Source organism: Chelonia mydas, chromosome 1 (assembly GCF_015237465.2).
Source record: "Chelonia mydas isolate rCheMyd1 chromosome 1, rCheMyd1.pri.v2, whole genome shotgun sequence".
Taxonomy (NCBI): domain Eukaryota; kingdom Metazoa; phylum Chordata; order Testudines; family Cheloniidae; genus Chelonia; species Chelonia mydas.
Window position 1 is genome coordinate 78,366,601 of NC_057849.1, and position 20,805 is coordinate 78,387,405.

Sequence of the window (20,805 nt, forward strand, 5' to 3'; positions counted from 1 at the left end):
TAAGATTTTTGTGGTTACAGAACATCAGGAGGTCTGGTGTGACCCATGGTTATTATTGGCATTACACAGGTACCTTCTCCCACTGTGTTAATATACACAATGTGTTGGAGAGGATTCCTGCATACTATCTATATTAAACTATAGGTTACCAGAATCCCTATGATTGGCAACCACAAAACCCTCTCCACATGATTCCACACATCCATTATTCCTGCTTCATCATTCAAGTCACAATGTGTGTGGCTGAAGAAGGCTGACTGACTCTGAATAGTGCACAAATGTACCAAGAGAAATAGATATTGCTAACTATGTCATCTTTCCAAAATGGTAGAATATTTCTTCCAGAATCCATAAGGGACTGAAATCATCTGGTGAATACTGATAATTACTTTCAGAAGGGAGTTCTCAGCACTAGTACCAAGTTCTTCAGTTCAGCTATGTCAGTAAGACAAACTGTCATTGCAATAGATTAGCAGAGCCACTGACGTGCCACAAAGTAGTATGTTCAGACTCAAAAGTTGGAAAGTCACTTCCACTTGAAATTCTGACTGGGTTTATCCTGTCCCAGTTAGCATTTTCCCTAAACCCACTCATTCCTTTTCCATGAAATAAAGAGGACACAAGAGCCGGACCTTGAATGCAACAGAAAGCGCACAGAGATTCTCTCTCTTAACCCTGAGTAATCTGGGGTCCCCCTTCCATATTCCTCTGGGGGTGTACAAACAGGATGGGAAGGAGGCAGAGCCACGGCTCCACAGCCCTTCCCCCGCCCCCCCCCCCAACATAACTGGCTGGCCTCAGAGATGGGGAAGTAAGCGATGTGTAAAAGAAGCATCTGTGGGCACACATGCTTTGCCTGGGCCAGCCCAGTTCTGTACCAGCCCTTACTACTGTCTGTGCCTAAACAGCTCAATCAAACCCTTATTCCGCACATGGTCTATTTTTTTCTCCCTGAATGGAACAGAGAGACAATGTAATCTGATAACTCTGTTCATTTCCTTTGGGAGCTCCCCACTGCTGGCCCCCAATCTGCCACTCCTGCTTTCTTGCCTCTCTTTGCTCCCTCGAGCTATCAAGGGTGGGATTTTAGGCACATTTGAAAATCCAGTCCTTAATGCAATATAATAATTGATATTAAAAAAACAGACATATGATATCTAAAAGCTACATGCACAATTCAAATAAAGAAAACAGGAGCTAACAGGGTGTGTCTACAATAGCTTAGGTCATGAATATTTACTGTTGTTAACCCCCACCCTTCTCCTGGCACCATCACCCTTCTGCACCCTTTGTTCAATATCTTTTGGTGTCCTAGACCTAATGTAGGGCCTGTTCCTGCAGACCTTACTCACTGTGTGCATTCTTACTCATCTGAGTAGTTCTACTGATGTCATTGGGACTGTTCATATAAGTAAGTGTTTGTGGGCTTGGACCCTTAGGGTATGTCTACACTGCATTGTAAACCCAGGTGTGTGGGTCTTGCACTTGTGGACTTGGTGTTTCCAAGCCCACCCAGACCTGGGTTTACAATTGCTAGACCCAAGTCTCACCACTCTGCTAAGGTATCCATACTGCACTACACAGACATATTGATTCAGGTCTGTGGCTTGCGCTGCATCATTCACACTGCAGAATGACAGGGCTTGGACAGGAGTCTCAGCAGGACTCAGGCTCAGATGGGTGGGTCCTAGGACCTCAGTCCTGAGTGCTTGCAGATCCACGTCAAATAGATCTATGTATGGATGGTGGGGAGGTTAAGCTCCAACCCAAGTCTGAGCTTGGGTTCAGAATGCAGTATAGACATATCCTAAGGGTATATCTACAAAGCAACTAGACACCCGTGGCTGGCCCATGTCAGCCAACTTGGGCTAATGGGGCTTGGGCTGCTGGGATCATTGGCACATTAGCCACTGGGCCCATGGGGCCCGACCCAGGGGCCCCAGCCAACTGGGGGACCCTGCAGCACCCCCCCACACACACACACACCTTTCCCAGCAGAAGCTGTGGGACTGGGGAAGCTCCCCCAGCAACCCCTGACACTGTCCCAAGCAAAAGCTGCAGGGAAGGGGAAGCCCTCCAAGCAGCCTCCCACCCCCTTCTCCAGCAGAGGAATCCCCCAATGCCCCGACCCATACAGGTCCCTGGCAGAAGCCATGAGGCGGCAGGGCAAGCCCCTGCACCCAACCCCCCTTTCCGGCAGAAGGGCCAGGCAGGGTGGGAGAAGCTCCAGTCCCCTGACCCTGGTCCCCTGCAGAAGCATGGGGGTGGTGGGGGAAGCCCCAGCACCTGGACCCCCACTGCAGCCTTGGGACTGGAGAAGCTCTCACTCTGCACTGCAGCCCCGGGGCCATGGCACAGGGACAGAGCTTCTCTGGTCTTGGGGCCACCATGGGGTGAGGGAGAGAAAGGAAGATACAGGTTGTGGGGTGAATGGGAGGGGACCCTGGATGGAACAGGGGCGGGGCCCTCAGGAAGGGGCAGAAAGGGGTGGGGTGTGGGTGGAGCCATAGGCCTAGGGCCCCAGGAAACCTTAAACCGCCTCTGGCTGGGATGTTTCATTGCTGTGTAGACATCAGGGGTTGGGCTGCAGCCCAAGCTCTGGGACCCTCCCACTTCTCAAAGTCCTAGAGCCCAGGCTCCAGCCCGAGCCCAGAAGTCTCCACAGCAATGAAACAGCCTGCAGCCTGAGCCCCAGGAGCCTGAACTGGCTAGCACAGGCCAGTCACGAGTGTCTGGTTGCTGTGTAGACAAACCCTCAGATTCCAAGTTCCTGGGTGTAGTCTGACAAGTAAAACTGGAGAAAGAGAGTCAGGCTTCAGAAAGGAGGACACTGAAGGCTCAGAACACAAGCTGGCACGAAGCTTCTAAAACACACTGTAGAGCCTGATCATTTAACACAGACCTCTCAGCTTGCTTAAAGACCTCTTTCCTACAACTCTGCCAGCCGACAGGAGCACTTGTTGCTAATGAAAAGCCGGGGAAGGGGGCTCCCATTTTCACTGTGACTTGCAGGGCATAGCAGATTTTTTTTAAAAAAAAAATCAAATAAAAAATAAAGAAGATAGCGACTTTCAATTTTTCTTTTTTTTTTTCATTTAAAAATTTGCATCTAACAACGTAATGAAACTTTATCAACTGAGCGGTCTGTCCTTCCATTGATGAACGTTAAATCTAGCTAACTGCATCAATCCCTTAGGAACTAAAGGGAGACTACTCTACAGCAGCAGCAGGGCAGGAGCTGATAAACCACAGCATCTTTGCCTCAGCTTGTCCGCATCCTCATTAGGGCTCTTAGCACCAAAGAGGGATATGTCTCTTTAAGAGGACATCCCTTTGCATCAGTCAGGACAAACCACATCAGGTTTAGGGCTACAGGGTCCCCACCCTGCACTAATGACTGTGGAGTGAACTGGCTGCAGGCTTTGTTATAAAATGTGTATTTATATATTTCTCAAGACACCTACTTGCTAAGACAGGCATTTTTGCTATGAAACAAATAAAAAGCATTTTGTTTGCACTAGAACTTTCACATGCCTTGACCTTTATATTGTAAATCTTTTATGCAAAGTTATGGAGAAGAATTGGATCGTTTTCTTCCATTACAAAGTCATACATTTTTAAACTCACAGCACGTAGGCAGCCACTGTCATGTAACAATGGGAAACTGATACTATATCCACTGATGCATAAATCTCCAGAGTGCACACAGTGGAAAGAAAGCCGTAGACCCTGAAATAAAAAATATATCCCAAATCCTACAAAAGAGCACTTGGGAAAACATGTTAGTAACCTTCTTTCTTATCCCTTCCTACTTCCTGTCCTACCACTTCACCTAATTCCTCCTAAAACATTGCTTTTGTCCAACAGGCATTACCCATGGAATCACCAAAGTTCACCGACCCTGTTTCAAAAGGCAGGAAGGCTTCCAGGGAGTGCAAACTCTATCCTCCCTTGTGATTAAATGGCCATCTTCTCCCACTTCCTCACCTGATGGCTTTGTTTACCTTACTTGTAAATGTGCTTTCCTTTATCTTTGGGTCTCACCTTGGCTAGTCTACATTGGAGACACAGTCAAGCCAGTGAAACGTGCTTTTCTCTAGGTCAGCCTGGGCTTAGGCACTGCCTGCCAAGCACACTTTAGGAACGTATTTCCAGCACACACCAAAATTCTTTATACATCACCCATACATACGTCACTCAATAGTATTCATGACCAGCCTGTTACCAGTTTGCATATTACACCGAACGTGACATCTATAAGATACAGATCATGACAAGAGTGAGTTGGGGCAATGAATGTGTCAGGTCTGATGAGAGTTACAGTATGGTGTGGCCTCTGCCAGTTGGCACTGAGGGGCTCCCTGGGTCAGACTAGAGGGCCATTTTCACAGCTGGCACAAATGAATGTAACTCCAGTGGTGAATTTGACCTCTCGTCTTGATGCAGGAAAAGAGAATAAGGAAGCCAGTCTGTAAAACTGAGAATGTTCTAAACAAACCAACAAACAAAAATAAACATAAATATGACCATGTAAACCAGTGGTTCCCAAACTTGTTCCGCCGCTTGTGCAGGGAAAGCCCCTGGCGGGCCGGCCGGTTTGTTTCCCTGTTGCGTCCGCAGGTTCGGCCGATCGTGGCTCCCAGTAGCTCCCACTGGCCTGGAGCACCGAACTGCGGTCACTGGGAGCCGCGACTGGCCGAACCACTGATGTAAACCAATAGATCTAACCACTTTCCAATTGAGTAACACAAATATATAGTAATCATAGTTGGAAGTTTTCTCCAGTATTGTAGATCCATCCTTCGCAATAACATTTTGGTGTTATTCGTCAGTTTCTAGTCCTAACTAGTTACTGTAGAAGTTCGTAGAACACAGCTGTATCAGTACCAGGAGATCTTTTTCATTGTTAATTGGGAAATACAGAGAACCTGACCAATCCAGTTTACAAAAAGCAGGTACATTCTGATATTTTCTTGCTGGTCCAAATTTGGCAGTACTATATTTCCTGCTGATTTCAATAGGAGCTGCACCCTAAGGCTAAATGTGATCTCCATGGTCCAGTTCTGATCTGACCAAATAATCATTTTACAGCAGTGTAACTCCACTGAATCCAGTATAACCCCAGTTGAATTACTCCTGATTTACCACAGTATTACTGAGAACAGAATCAGGATCACTGTATCCAAGCATGCTGAAATGCACTGATTCATTCACTGACTCATAGAGTTTAAGGCCTGTAGGGACCATTAGATCATCTAATCAGATCTGTATAGTACAGGCCCTTAAATTTTACCCAGTTACATCTGTTTTGAGCCCAATTATTTGCGTTTGGCTAAAACATTTCCTTCAGACCCCTGACAATTTTTTGTGGCTCTTTTCTGTACCCTCTCCAATTTTTCAACATGCTTTTTAAAATGTTGACACGAGAGCCATATGAAGTATTCTAGTGTTAGTCTCACCAATGCCTTAGACAGAGGGGAAAACATCACCTCCCAACTCCTACTTATCAGTCCCTTGTTTTTCCATCCAAAGGATCCCTTTTTGCCACAGCATGACAATGGGAGCTCTTGCTGAGTTGCTTGTTCACTACGACCTCTCAAACCCTTTTCAGAGTCACAAAGTGAGGCGCTATCGTCTAGAAAGCAGTGGGAATAGTTTGCCTGATTCTTTTTGTCTTGTAGTGTTTTGTATTCCCTGAGGTTAATACACCGCCCTACATCACCCCTAGTCATGAAAATGGTTTTAGAAAGAAATTTCCCAGTGCACTAAAGTATGATTGGCCTTTTTGGACCAGATGTAACTAATATTTTTTGCGGAAATTTTTTTAAAAAATTGTTTGTATTTTACATTTATCCAAACTTCACACCAAAACTGTGTGCGTTTTGTGTGTAAAACTAATGAAAAACTGGGGGAAACACAGTTACTGTATTTTAAAACCATTTTTGGTTAAAATTTTCAATTTGCAGTTTTTATTGAAAGAGTAATTTTTTTCTGAAAACTGAAAAGGTCACTGATCATGATTTTTTTTCTGTGAAAATCTGTACACAGAATATGCAAGAGAGGTACACACTGTGAGTAGCAAATATCCAATCCAGAGCAAAGAGGAGAATTTTCCTCATTGACAACAACAGAAAAAATCTAGGAAAAGAGTGAACATTTCAAGGATACCAACCCATTTATATTCATTTTACAGTGCTTTCCATTTTCTTTCTTGTAAGCAGAGCTCATCCTTCCATCTCACATTCCCTTGTTTAACGTGCTCAAACAATTTAAGTTACTCATATACACTGATGGGTTCTGAATTGTTTGCAGCCACTTTGGCAATAAGATCTAGGCATCACTGCAGGCAGCTCAATGAAGGCTTCTGTGCAGTGTGTCACAGCAGTCAAAAAGGCAAATAAGCTGTTCCCCTATTAATGTTGATGTGACCAAACAGAATATAATATGGAAAATCTCCTTAGAAAACCCTCCCAAAATCTATTCATGAAGCTACCTCCTTTACTTTCATATCCTTCCTAAAATCTCTCTTCTGCTGTCTTGCCTATGAGACATAGGAGAGGAAAGATAACAATTTCCCCTCTCTTTCCACAAGAACAATACTAAGAGGATGTTCACATGCCATGCTGAGTAAGTGTGTGATATTCTACCCCAGTCATTTGTCTGTTAGTGACCCTCTCTTGGTGCCTGATTAAAACCCCATTGAAATCAGTGGGAATCTGATAGCAGTTCTATGGTAGGTACATACAGCTTGCATGCCATCCACTGTATAAAGGTCTAATTACCAGTTCTGGGTCAGGACGTGGCTCTAGACTATGTCACCAGGACAATCTCCTCCAATAATACCTGTAAAGTTACAGAGTTATGGAAAAAGAAAAGGAGTACTTGTGGCACCTTAGAGACTAACAAATTTATTTGAGCATAAGCTTTCGTGAGCTACAGCTCACTTCATCGGATGCATTCAGTGGAAAATACAGTGGAGAGATTTATATACACAGAGAACACGAAACAATGGGTGTTACCATACACACTGTAAGGAGAGTGATCAGGTGAGCTATTACCAGCAGGAGAGCCGGGGGGGGGGGGGAGCCTTTTGTAGTGATAATCAAGGTGGGCCATTTCCAGCAGTTGACAAGAACATGTGAGGAACAGTGTGTGTGTGGGAGGGGGGGGAAATAAACATGGGGAAATAGTTCTACTTTGTGTAATGACACATCCACTCCCAGTCTTTATTCAAGCCTAATTTAATGGTGTCCAGTTTGCAAATTAATTCCAATTCAGCAGTCTCTCCTTGGAGTCTGTTTCTGAAGTTTTTTTGTTGAAGAATTGCCACTTTTAGGTCTGTAATCAAGTGAACAAAGAGACTGAAGTGTTCTCCGACTGGTTTTTGAATGTTATATTTCTTGACATCTGATTTGTGTCCATTTATTCTTTTACGTAGAGACTGTCCAATTTGGCCAATGTACATGGCAGAGGGGCATTGCTGACACTTGATGGCATATATCACATTGGTAGATGTGCAGGTGAACAAGCCTCTGATAGTGTGGCTGATGTGATTAGGCCCTATGATGGTGTCCCCTGAATAGATATGTGGACACAGTTGGCAACGGGCTTTGTTGCAAGGATAGGTTCCTGGGTTAGTATTTTTGTTGTGTGGTGTGTGGTTGCTGGTGAGTATTTGCTTCAGGTTGGGGGGCTGTCTGTAAGCAAGGACTGGCCTGTCTCCCAAGATCTGTGAGAGTGATGGGTTGTCCTTCAGGATAGGTTGTAGATCCTTGATGATGCGTTGGAGAGGTTTTAGTTGGGGGCTGAAGGTGATGGCTAGTGGCATTCTGTTATTTTCTGTGTTGGGCCTGTCCTGTAGTAGGTAACTTCTGGGTACTCTTCTGGCTCTGTCAATCTGTTTATTCACTTCAGCAGGTGGGTATTGTAGTTGTAAGAACGCTTGATAGAGATCTTGTAGGTGTTTCTCTCTGTCTGAGGGGTTGGAGCAAATGCGGTTGTATTGTAGAGCTTGGCTGTAGACAATGGATTGTGTGATGTGGTCTGGATGAAAGCTGGAGGCATGTAGGTAAGCACAGCGGTCAGTAAGTTTCCGGTATAGGGTGGTGTTTATGTGACCATTGCTTATTAGCACCGTAGTGTCCAGGAAGTGGATCTCTTGTGTGGACTGGTCCAGGCAGAGGTTGATGGTGGGATGGAAATTGTTGAAATCATGGTGGAATTCCTCAAGGGCTTCTTTTTCATGGGTCCAGAGGATGAAGATGTCATCAATGTAACGCAAGTAGAGTAGGGGCATAGGGGACGAGAGCTGAGGAAGCGTTGTTCTAAGTCAGCCATAAAAATTTTGGCATACTGTGGGGCCATGCGGGTACCCATAGCAGTGCCGCTGATTTGAAGGTATACATTGTCCCCAAATGTGAAATAGTTGTGGGTGAGGACAAAGTCACAAAGTTCAGCCACCAGGTTTGCCGTGACATTATCAGTGATACTGTTCCTGATGGCTTAGAGTCCATCTTTGTGTGGAACGTTGGTGTAGAGGGCTTCTACATCCATAGTGGCTAGGATGGTGTTTTCACAAAGATCACCGATGGATTGTAGTTTCCACAGGAAGTCAGTGGTGCCTCGAAGATAGCTGGGAGTGCTGGTAGCGTAGGGCCTGAGGAGGGAGTCTACATAGCCAGACAATCCTGCTGTCAGGGTGCCAATGCCTGAGATGATGGGGCGTCCAGGATTTCCAGGTTTATGGATCTTGGGCAGTAGATAGAATACATCTGGTCAGGGTTCTATTTCACATTTGGGGACAATGTATATTAGAAAGAGTTGCTGCCTCTGGGGATGTTTTTTTCTCTCTGGCCTTGTTCTTGGGAATAAAACAGGATGAAGTGCAGAATGGATCACTTAATTTATTTCAAGGTGCTGGTAGTGGAGATGAGTGTGTGTGGAAGACAGTACTTTTTTTGTAGCAGATCCTTCTCCATTTCCCCCCTCTTTTTCATACTTCCCATGCTCCTTCTCTCATATCCTCCTTTTAGAGATCACATATAAGGGCACTACCTTACCAGTCACTTTTCTATTTTCACCAGTCCAGTGAAAGAGATATTAAGTTTATTTCCACTTCTGTCTCATGACTCTTCCCTTGATGAAGCACAACAATAATATCATGGCAAATGGAACAAAAGAGAAGCAGTGGGGTCACGATACTTGCAGGAATGGAACTAAAGGTAAGACAGCTAAAGGATGGGTAGGAGCAGATAGGAGCAGCAGTAGCTAGGCTGCCTCTGCATCTTTGGAGGTGCTACGGCTGCTATTACTTTCTCTGAAGAGGAGGTAATACTCCCACAAGTGCTACTACCTCATAAAAAAAATTGTATTACCCAATTCACAGTGGTCATGTCCCATGACTTTTTTTTATTTGTATGTCTTGCTGTCACACATCCCACCCACACCTGGCAGCTGGTCCTCAAAGTTGTATACAGTAAACCCTATGTAACCACATTGACACTTTGGACCCAGAATCCTGAGCCCAGTACTACAGTGTATCTGCCTGAGAGGCTGTTGTCTTCCCCGCAAAGTTAACTGGAGTTATTGACACTCAAGTGCGTGTTGCCACACTGCAAAACAATATTCACTGCACAGAGTGACACTGTAGTTTACACCTCAAGCCATCCAGCAAAGAAAATAAAACATAGTAGCCCCACCCTAACCTTCAAGTGACTAAAATCACACATTAATTTAAATTAACAAGGTCAAAATGAGTGCAGCACCTAACTAGTCTTGCAACTTGAACTTGGGTTAACTAGGGGAAAAGTACAGTCATCAGCAAGTGCAGTGCTGAGCACAGGTTCAGTTAAATCTGGCCACAATGCCTGCAAAGCAAATTTTTTGCATCTAACGTAGCCCTTTTGAACTATTCACAAATCATTAGTGAACAGTTCAAGTTTCCACAAGCCAGGTTTCTGGTTTGAATACTTGTAGTTACACTTAAAAATCACTTTCAGGGAACATACTGTGATCATTGCCCTAAAAAGTAATTGTTTTGGCAAACATTCCTGCCAGTCAGCTCCTGTGCTAAAATTTCTGCAGAAAGCAAAGGTAAGGGGTCTCACAAAACAGGCAGATAAACTGACCCTGCTTGGAACCTACTCATGCTTTTGCCCTAATGGGATCCTCAAAGTAGGTGTTCTCCCACCTATCTCCCCTGTGGGGCACAGTCTGCTACACTTTCTTAGAGGCTAGCTACAGATTGCTGCCCCAAAACACAGCGAAGGAGAAGGTGCCACTTGGTTTTATCCAAAAGCCTAGTGGTTAGCGCACTCTTGGTGCTAAACTGCTGCTTCCCTAGATTACTTCTTACCAGCTCACTTCTCCTATAGAGAAAAGTAAAGACATTAAACAAAATAAATCAAAAGTACATGTCAGAACTTCTGAGTGTCAAGAGTGCCTTTTCTCAGCAGGTCTGGTAGAGCCACAATAGGCAGAGATCCCAGGCAGCTGGACCTCCAGAACTGCTCCCTCCAACCAGCTAAGAGAGTAGATCTATTCATCTCCACTGGCTGCCTGCTACTAAGCTGGTCTGGTCTCCTTTGGAGCTCCTCCTTCAGGTCATACTTGATTTGCAGGTGTGCCAGGGGTTGGGGTAGGGGTTACTTGGGCTCAGTGTCACTCCTTAACCCCTTGCTTTCACTGCTAAATTCAGAGGCAGCCACATAAACAACATTTTCAGGCCTCCCCCTTTAAAGCTGGGGGGAAGGAGAAGTAGGGAAGGATATCTCCATGTTACAAGCCAAAGGACTGTCCCATCTCTCCAACCTTTGCTAAATCTTGGGAGCCCCTATTCTTCCAAACCCATATTCTAAGCAGGGTCCAACAACCCCAAGCTTACAACCTCTCCTCAAAGCAAGGCCCAGCAACTTATCACCACCTAGCCTTCATCAGAGCAGACCAGTAGGCTTCCAGACTAATACCCAAAGAAGGGCCCAACCATTTGAGGCTTCTCTAAGCTTGGAAATAATAAGCAGACTCATCATCCAGCAGGACAATGAGTGCTTTGGTTTAGCTCAAAGACGTCCTGATGATTTCCAGTTATCTTCTTCTCAGGTTGCCTTACAGAGTTATGAGGGCACTGACAGGCTAATTTAAAAAACAAACAGCAGGTCAGGGTCAAATTGTGAAAATAACATTACTAAGTGAACAATTGTTCAAATTTGTTTAATGAGCCCATTTCAGAATTCCCAGTTAACATGTCACAGATTTAATGAAGTGATTTGGTTAACACTTCAGACAGTTGGTTCCTTCTTATTTTCATTTTTCCCAAAAGCACAATAATACCTTTTTATCTTTCTGGTGCTAACACTTTTGCTTAGCACACATTTGTTGCCAGGCATAAAAGGTTTTAATCAAGAAATGATTGATAACCATGGTTAAACACATCATTAGCCTAATGACACCCAAAACTATAGAGGAGAGTTGCTAATTTATGTACAAGTTTATTCCTTAAAGAGGAGCAGACGTTTTAAGTCCAAATCAGTTTGTCACCCTCTTTATGGATTTATTCTTCTGACGGACGTGCTAACACAAACAACTGAACTGCTCATGACTCTGCATAGCTGAAGAAACAATCAATGGTGCTAGCAGCAAACTAAGACCAGGACAGGCGTCGCTGAATGCAAAGAGTGTCATGCAAACATTTCACCCACAACAAGTTTGCCCATGTGTCAGGTCAAGTGTGGAATAGACCAATAACAGCATCCATGACTGAGACTCTGAGGTGCTATGATAACACAAATAAATAATAATTCATAGACTATCCAATAAGCATGATGTAGCATAAGCTGTGACATTTGTAGTAACAACGATACATTTTATTACTGGCGTTGCAAAGCTTATGGTTCACAGTCAAGATGTATTTCTATTGAGAACTGCAGAATCCTAGGCGCCCGGGGGGTATTCACTTCCTCCACTTGCCCCTATGGCACTGCAACCCAGATTAATTCCAGTTGGGCTAACTATGTCTATTAGTATATTTTTTAAGGTCATCAAAGATGACCAGAGCATTTGATGATGATCTTTTATTGTGGTTTAACATTCACATAAATATAAACTTCAGCATGAAAAGGACATTTTTAAAAGCTCCTTCTAATGTATTGGACCATTTTTTCATGTTGTATATCGCTTTTGCAAATTTAAAAATAGATCAAAGCTTTAGATTGGCCTCAATCTTCAAGTGAAATAGAGTGAGGTTAAATATGGCAGAAATATGTTTGGACAAAGAAAGGTCAGGACTGAGTGTGTCCTGAATTTTCTAACAGAAGAAATGGCCAAGAGATCTCTCACCAAATTTCAAACCAGGGAGGCTTGTAGCTGGATTAAGAGAAAGTCTATTTTTGGCCATTCAGGACTACATCTCAGATGGACCCTTCAGACAAAAAGAGACAGCAATGACAGAATCTAAAAAAAAGGGGAAAAAAGCGAACAAGCATGGGTGGAATAAGAAAAGAAGTCAAAAGCATAATGCCTCTTAATGTCTCCTGCCATCGACATTTAGGTAACACTTTGCTCTTCTCATGCATTCCAGTTGTGGATCTCAAAGAATTTTACAAACATAACATTCACTAAGGACCAGTTTGTGGGTGGCCTTCATATTGGTTTACAAGTGGAGGAAGATGAAAGGAATCTTCTTCCTCTGCCAAGACCACCTCAAATAAGGGAGATCACAATTCCAGTCCTTTTGTTCCCTTAGCACAAAGACTGCCCCACTGGCTTTAGCCACCCGGAAGAAGTGGGAAGGAATGGAGAAGAGGTAGGACCATTTACTCCATCAGATAAGAGGTAAAAAGCAGAGTAATAGAGTAAGAGAATAATACAGTAATCATAAAAAGATAAAAGTATCGTTCTGATTCCCTATTTGAAATATTTTACACTTCCTACAAACAAAAGAAAAAATAAAAGGAAGATCGGGCTTACCATTCCTGATGTTACTAACAAAGTCAAGTGGGGAGAAATTCCTCAAAAATCACAAGAGATATCCACAGATATTCAGACTTTCCTCATACATCATAAAGACGCAAAATAGGCACCAGTAACAATTAAAAATCTGGAAGTTGCTATTTTATCCTTTCCTGAAGAATAATTCTTTAGACAAGAATAGTCACAGTCATTGCAGTCTAGTAATGATACAGAATATTCCTGCATTTAAAGTAATTCTTCTGAAGGGTGAGTATTTCTTATCCTAACCTGGGCTTTTGAATCCATAACGGCACACATGGTTGAATGATATATGGTTACCTCTTTCTTAGTCAGCTGCAAGGTAGGATCTATGGAAACAAAGTAACCATGATAGAAAACAAAAAGCCGAGTAATAGAGTAAGAGAATAATACAATAATCATAAAAAAGAGAAAAGTACAGTTCAAATTCACAGTCGACTCACCAGGGGAAAAACATCAGAACAAATACACCACCCATATAAATATGGAAAATAATGGTAAAATTATCTGAATATGTCACTAGTGCCTATTATCATGGCAGCTAAGTGCTTTAATTACAGAAAAATGATACACAAAACCAAACAGAATCAGCTAATCAAATGTTAAACAAAATAAATGCATCTTGCATCAAGCCCCAAAGGTCACTAGCCTTAAGCTTGAAGATTGCAAGTGGAGTGAGTTCCAAAAAGAAGTGACTTTTTGAAAGAAAAAGCCCTGCCATTAGCTATGGAGGGTTCAAATTTAGGACCCAGTCCTGCAAACACTTATTACCTACCAGGCATCGCAATCTATTCCATGAGTAATCCCACTGAAGTCAATGAGTTCCAGTGAAGAATCTAATAGGAATCTAACTCCATCTTTGTTACTTTTAGACTTAAATATGTTCTACTTAGGGCTATGTCTTAAACAGCACTGCAAAATTCTACTCACCCACTTGGCCATGGGAAGAAGTTCATTTTCATAGGTGAGTAAAACATAATTATTTTCTTTTTCTATTTCTAGCCCATAAGTATCAATAACAAGCACTCCCCAGCCAGCCTTAACTGGTAAAGGAAAGCACTCAGAAGTAGGCAGGCAGATGGGGCAGATACATTAGGCCAGGCTTCTAAGATGACATTAGGGAAGCATTTAAAAATACTTATGAAAACTTTCTCATCCACCCTTTACAATGATGGCTGGAGATAATGAAAAAACTAAATGATATTTTACTCACTCATCAACATAAGCTGCTTGTTCTGGGCAACTGGGAAAGTAGAATTTTGCAGGGCTACTATAGGGGTAGCCTAAGTAGAGGGCATTGTAGTAACTAAGCCTGAAGGTAATAAAGATGGTATTAGTTCACCACACATAAAAATGGCGAAAGTATCTTGGCCATCTGTAGATGGTGAAAAGCATGTGCCACAGTTATGGGGCTAGCTGCACCTCTGGCCCCTTTTTGGTCTCTTCAGGTAATAGGCTTCTTGTCCTTACCTGCCTTAGAGTGGAATCACTCAGCTCTTTCACTGAGACTGGGGTCTGGCTACTCCCTGTGTATCCCAACTGCTTATTACCCTGAAGGTCCAGCTGGGTTTTAGCAACCGTGTGTCTTCTCTTTAGGAACCTGTGACCAGTGATATAGTGACCAGCAGCCTTTTTAAAACAAAATTGTTGTTTTATTTAGCAGTTGGAACAAAGCTTTCGAGGTTTAAAAACAACAAGCAGCTGCCTGCACACATACTCAGTCTCATCTAAGTTTAGACTTCGGTACAGCTCGTTTAGATGGGCTTTCCTTTAAAGTTACAGAAAGAGAACAGAACGAAATGTTGGGAAACTGTAATGAATTGTGTCAGTCAAATATATATATTAAACAATGTTGGAGAAATGAATTAGATAGATAGATAATAGCGAAATATAAAGGGACTTTTGCTTTTGTGCGTGTCCCTGCTGGTGCTAGACTCCAGAACTGAGCTAAAACAGCTTCAGGGCTGTGTAAACCATGAAACCTGATTTTTGTACCTTACTTTGTAAAACCTGGGCCTGTGTAAATAGGAGGGTGAAAGAGAGGGTCATGAGGGAATTATCAACTTCAGGTGCCCCCCATGACAAGCTAACAAGCAAAAACCCCAGGCCACAAGTAAGATAAGAGCAACTGGATGGAGCCAGGGGGATTAACAGCAGAGAATAGATGATAGAAGTAGACAGATAAAAGTATATTTTAGTAGGCAAAGCAAAAATATGTTAGTTTAGGTTAGTTATTGTGATTTACACATAAAAATGTTTAGCCGGGGGTTTAGAATGGGTAAGTACACAAATGAGGATGAGTAACTGACTCTGCGCAAAGTTACAAAACACGGTATAAAAGGCAACAAGATTGTGATTGACAACAAGAGAGTGGAGAAGGCACAGGGGAAGAACATAGCACAGACCAGAGCTTTGAAAAAAGTCTTCCTGTCCCCAGGAGAGGTAATTTGATCAATTACTTTTCTTGTCTTACCTGTTTTTGCATGTACATGTAATTTATAGGCGGTTACAGCATTGTCTTAAAACATACAAAATAAAGGCTACAAGAAACTGTTTAAGCTGAAACTGGTGCGGATTTCATTTGTCAACCAACACAACTTGCAGTCTTTAAAGAGGCCATGCTTCTTTTGGGACCAAACCTGGTCTCAGTTTGTCTTCCAGAATCTGGCTCTTCTTTCTCAGGGAAACTAGGTTTTCTGAAAGTCCCCACCTACAGTGGGTGTGTCTGGGCCCAATTACATTAGTGCTAAATGGTCTTTGTTACAAGTCTTCCTTCTGTCTCAGAATAGTTTTTCCCAATCTGCCAGCCAGGCCACCTAGGTGAATGCCCCATGATTGTTGCTTCATTGTTCATTGTTAGTTAGACCATCCAGCTTTATGATCACTGTTCTTGTAAATGAAACACCCTGTGGGCGAGGAAGTTGAAACTGTCTGCTCCCCAAGGAGAGTCTAAGGCCTTAGTCTCCACTGCCACTTTACAGCGCTGAAACTTTCTCGCCTGGAGTGTGAAAAAACACACCCCTGTGCTATGCAAGTTTCAGTGCTGTAAAGTGGCAGTGGAGACAGTGCACCGGCCCTGGGAGCGTGGGGTGGGTTTTTTACAAGAGCTCTCTCCCAGCGCTGGTGCCATGACTACACAGCAACGTTAAAGCGCTGCCGCAGCACCAAATCCAATACATAAACCACATTTTGCGATACCCTTCAATAATCCTTACTGCACATCCCTACATTTTTCACAGCAGACCGGTCACGGGTGCACTCTGGGCATCCAGGAGCAATGAATGGATCCAATAAGAGACCTTCTCAGGCCCAGCCATGTTGTGGACCATTTTGGCAAAAAATGGCCAAACACTTAAAAATTCACACTCAACAATGGTACCGACATAGCCTCTTCCTGTTCCTCCAATAAACATCGCATCCAGCAGCCACGTCCCTTTCACCCAGATCGCTATCTCAACCAGACAGTGGTTTCAGTCTGTTCTTTGGTTTGCAAGACATTGGACCTTAAAAAACGTTGTAAATGTAGGACTTGTAAAACACCCCAGAGCTAAACCTCCGATTAAGTGTAACATTCAATCTCTGCTTTTACAAGATCCACATTTGGAGGAAGAGAGGGAAACATTTTTGTGGTAGGTTCTTAAGAAGAAAAGGTCAGTTGACAGCTCTTCAGAGGTTTGAAATGTTAGAAGCTGATCCCGTGAAAATTAGTGGGAGGAGTTCAGGTGAGGAGCATGTCAAAGGTAGAAAATAAATGCAGTTTATTTCATGGTTTCACAGTTTATACGGAGAGAGAGAGACATACTACATATATATCACATACTGTTCAGCTCTCAATGTTTCACCATGAATGGGAAATGAAATATATAGGCTCTTTGCTGTGCTAAGGAATTTTTTTTCCCTTTTTTTCTTTTTGCCATTAAATAACTTATTTTTACATTAATAGTATTCACCAAATGGAAATTTTTATTCTTGTGCTGGTTCAGTCTACTTTAATCCATTTATTTTTCTAAACTATACTTCTGAAGAAAAGTATATGGAGCTTATTGAGATTTGTGAGTCTGGAAAGAAAATGTGGCTTTTAAAGAAATTATGATTTTCATCAGCCCCATCAAGCTTTTTTATTTGGTTTTTGGAGCAATGAGGGTAGAAGGAAATTATTTGCCAACTGGCCTCTTTCCTCTTCCTGAATTATACACCCTAGTCCCAGCACAAACGTTTTCTTTTAGTTTCAAAAATGGTGTCTTCTTCAGTGCTACAATAGTTGTTTCATAAAAAGATCTACTAGGGTAAGTGCTGTTTTTGTTTTATTTTTGCTACTGAACTTTACCAACAGATGGCGCAGAAATGTACACTTCTGGAGAACTAGCTGGTCAATACACCAGTGAGAAGAATTTGGTTCAGACACCCAGACTTGTTAATGGCTGAAGAGGGAGCTTAAAATGTGGTTCAGTTTTTTGTGATTTTTGGCATGTTGGCTGGATAATGTCAGGCTATGCTGCCTCAGGTTTCAAATCAGTAGTGATATTTGTCATAGGTGAGATCTGAACATGTACAGGATGCCAGATGTCCACAGCCACAGGTAGCTTGGTAAACACTATTTTCTTAATTTTACATAAGAGTAAGTGAGGCCCAGAAAGGTTAAGTACCTTGACTTTGGAGGACCATGGTCTGGTGGATTAAGCAGAGTACTAAGAATTGAGACTCTGGACCTCACATGATGTAAAACAGCATAGCTGGGAGGTACAGTCATTTACACAAGGTAAGGATATGGCCCAGAGGTGCTAATCCTGGTTCTGAAACTCATTTGATGTGTCCCCTTGAGTATATCACTTAATCTCTATGATCCTTAGCTTTCTGCATCAGCAAAATGAAATCAATGATCATTTAACTGTGTTGTGAGTCCCACCTAAATATTATTTATGCATGCAAAGTACTTTAAAGTGAGTTAGTGGTAGATATGAGATTAGATCCTCCTAGCTCCTATACTTGTAATCATTTGTCTTGGGCAGGTATAGCCCCCTCCTCTGGCTCCTTTTTTTCAAAATGTGGTTGTGAACTTCCATGCTTTCGGGGTTCTCACTAATGTGATAGTGGAAAATATTCTATATGCAACTTTGTCCAGAAGTTAGGTAAAATTGACCCAATGGCGCATAAGTTTTGTGAACTTGAAAGTAGTTAAATTGTATAAAAAATGACTAACAATTCACTCAGCTCCACGTGAAAGGTCAGAATACAAATCTATCTTGCTTTCTCCTCATTTCACCAAATGCGATTTTATCGAGAGTGGGATTGATCAAAGTGAGAAGAATGTTCAGTAAATAGATGTCTTAATCTTCTTTTTTCAGACTGTAGATTATAGCTGACCTGTACTTACTGGCATGCTTTATTCAATTAAGGGTATTCAAGGGTAAGTTTATTGAATTCCCCAATTCTTTTTTAGCTTGCTGTTTAAGATGCCTAAGAAGAGACATTATGATCTGTGTAAAATATTCAGAGTATGACTTCCTACTGAGACAGGCCTAGGCAGCTCCTAACTGTCCAGGCAAAGCAAAGCATCAATAATTCTTAGAGGAAGTAAGAAGAGGATTACTACAGGGGCAATTGCTTCAAGAAGAATTCTAAAGGGACTTTCTGTGGAGAAAAAGCAATCCCCAAAACAGAGCTAAGCATCCCAAAACTCAGTTGTCAGGAATTAACTCAAAACTAAACATTCTGCTATTCACGACTCATATCTTCGGGGGGATATGAAATGAAGAAATGGTACAAACATTTGGTTTTATACTCCCCCTCTCTTCACTAAAATAGGTTACTGTGCCTTGTCTCATGGAGACATTGACCTGACTCTAGCCTTCACTAAAACTATACACTGTTTTAGCGCTTCACATATGTCATTCCCCAGGAGAGGTTTATAACGTTGAAGTGTGTACTTTATATATAGGGTTATAGGAATAGCTGCAAGTATACCTGTTACATTTCTAGCTTTAAAATGTGCGGAGGACCCCTGTGTGTACTCCAGATAAAGCCTAGGGTGTAGTTTTAAACATCGCTGATCTAATTATGAATTGTTTTTTTATGCAGTTGAGCAAGAGCTGGAATACAGAACTGAGCCATCTGCACAGCTGGCCAGGTCGGGGGAGGCAAAGACAATGAGGATTCCATATGACCTTCTGCATAGCTGACTTGCAAATGCTCTGGGACCCTTGGCAAGACCCACCCTGCTACAGAAAAAAATCTAGTGGGCTGTCTTCCTACTTCTCACCACCAGTTATGTAGTTCAAATCCCAGTGGCCACGATGGCAGAGAATTGTGGACAAAAGCAAAAGATGAGGAGGATACAACATGGAGTGGATGAGAGAGAAATGGTACAATTGGAAATTGTATAATTTCTCTGTAATGTTATGTTTCTCTTTTGGCCAACACCTCATCCAAAGAAATCTGATCTCATAGTGTCTTAAACAAAGATTTATTGGCTGATAGCAGAATCTGTGGGTGTGTGAAAAACCTGACAAATATCTTAAGAATTTATTTATGGCTGCAAATATCATATCCATATGGGAAAGTTCATTTGCCTTGAACTTTATACAGACATTGAAGAAGCTGTTACTGATTTAATAGTCTGAGGGAATAAAAAGCAAAACTAAAAAAAACCAACCACACATAACGGGAGAAAAGCTAATTATGATAATAAGAACAGGACATGAATAATTCCATCAAAAACCATTATTTACTTCTCTTCCTATATCATGATTTTTCCCCAGCCACAATACCCTGTTCATTAGGAGATAATTATCTTTAGTGTGGAGCAGACTATAAATGCACTGTTTAAACCAAGAGCAGAAGAAATTAGTGTTACATTTCTTGTCAAAAATATTATTTTACTGATATAGTATTACTGTATTACATCTAACAGGTTGCTAGACACAGAAGTAAGACTGTGCACATTTGGTAATAATTCAAAATGATTTCATTAAGTAATTGATAGATTCAGCTAAGTGGATTTTTCTGGTTAGGCTTTGCATTCCAGGCTATTTATTGGGTCATCTCTACACTACAAACTTCGGGTGATGCAAGTTAGATGCAGTAAAGCTGCTGCAGTTAATATATTGCTTGTGCACATGCATACTAGGCTGCTTGTGCTTTGCGTACTCACCAGGAGTGCTTGTGTCGATGCAAAATGTGGTACACCATGAGTAGGCATCCCGGTGTACCATGCATTGCCCTCTGGTGCAATGCCTTTTGGTGGATTTTTGCAATATTTTGTGGGCTACAAATGAATCATGCTGGGAACTAGGGGTCAGGTTCCCCTCATGCAACTTTCCTCATCCCATAATGTGATCCATATCCAGTAATTTTCATTTCTTTTTTAAAATTCTCACAAACCCACACAGCACTTGTTACTGCCCGCCATATCTGACAGAAGCATGGAGCCTGCATAGCTCTGCACTATTGTCATGAATCTTGCAAACACAGGACAAATGATCCTCTGGTATTTGCAGAGTCGCAGGAAGCACCACCATAACGGGGCACATGACGATGTCTTCAAGGAGAGATTGCTAAGGTACATAGTGAAAACCAATTCAAGGTTGTTGGTGGTATTCATGGAGCTGTTGCAGACAGTGCAGACAGAAGACAGTCTCTTCTGGCCTCAAGAAATGAGCACTGACGAGTGGAATTGCATCACAATGCAGATTTGGGACAACGAGCAGTGGGGGCAGAACTTCTGGATGCAACAAGCCACACTCCTGGATCTCTGTGCTGAGCTTGCCCCAGCCCTCCAGGGCACGGACACCATAACGAGTGCTGCATTGGCAGTTGAGAAGT

The 20,805-nt window shown here is 42.4% G+C and overlaps 1 long non-coding RNA gene across 1 annotated transcript in view; it reads right to left on the bottom strand.

The window, feature by feature from the left end:
- The window catches only part of LOC122462053, a 53,783-nt gene extending 39,270 nt beyond the window's left edge, over nt 1–14,513 (bottom strand). Inside the window, exons 1-2 of the long non-coding RNA XR_006284387.1 lie at nt 14,455–14,513; nt 13,234–13,313 (exon numbers count right to left, since the gene is read on the bottom strand). This is a non-coding gene — a long non-coding RNA (uncharacterized LOC122462053). The remainder of the gene's footprint in view (nt 1–13,233; nt 13,314–14,454) is intronic.
- Between the last annotated feature and the right edge of the window lie 6,292 nt (nt 14,514–20,805).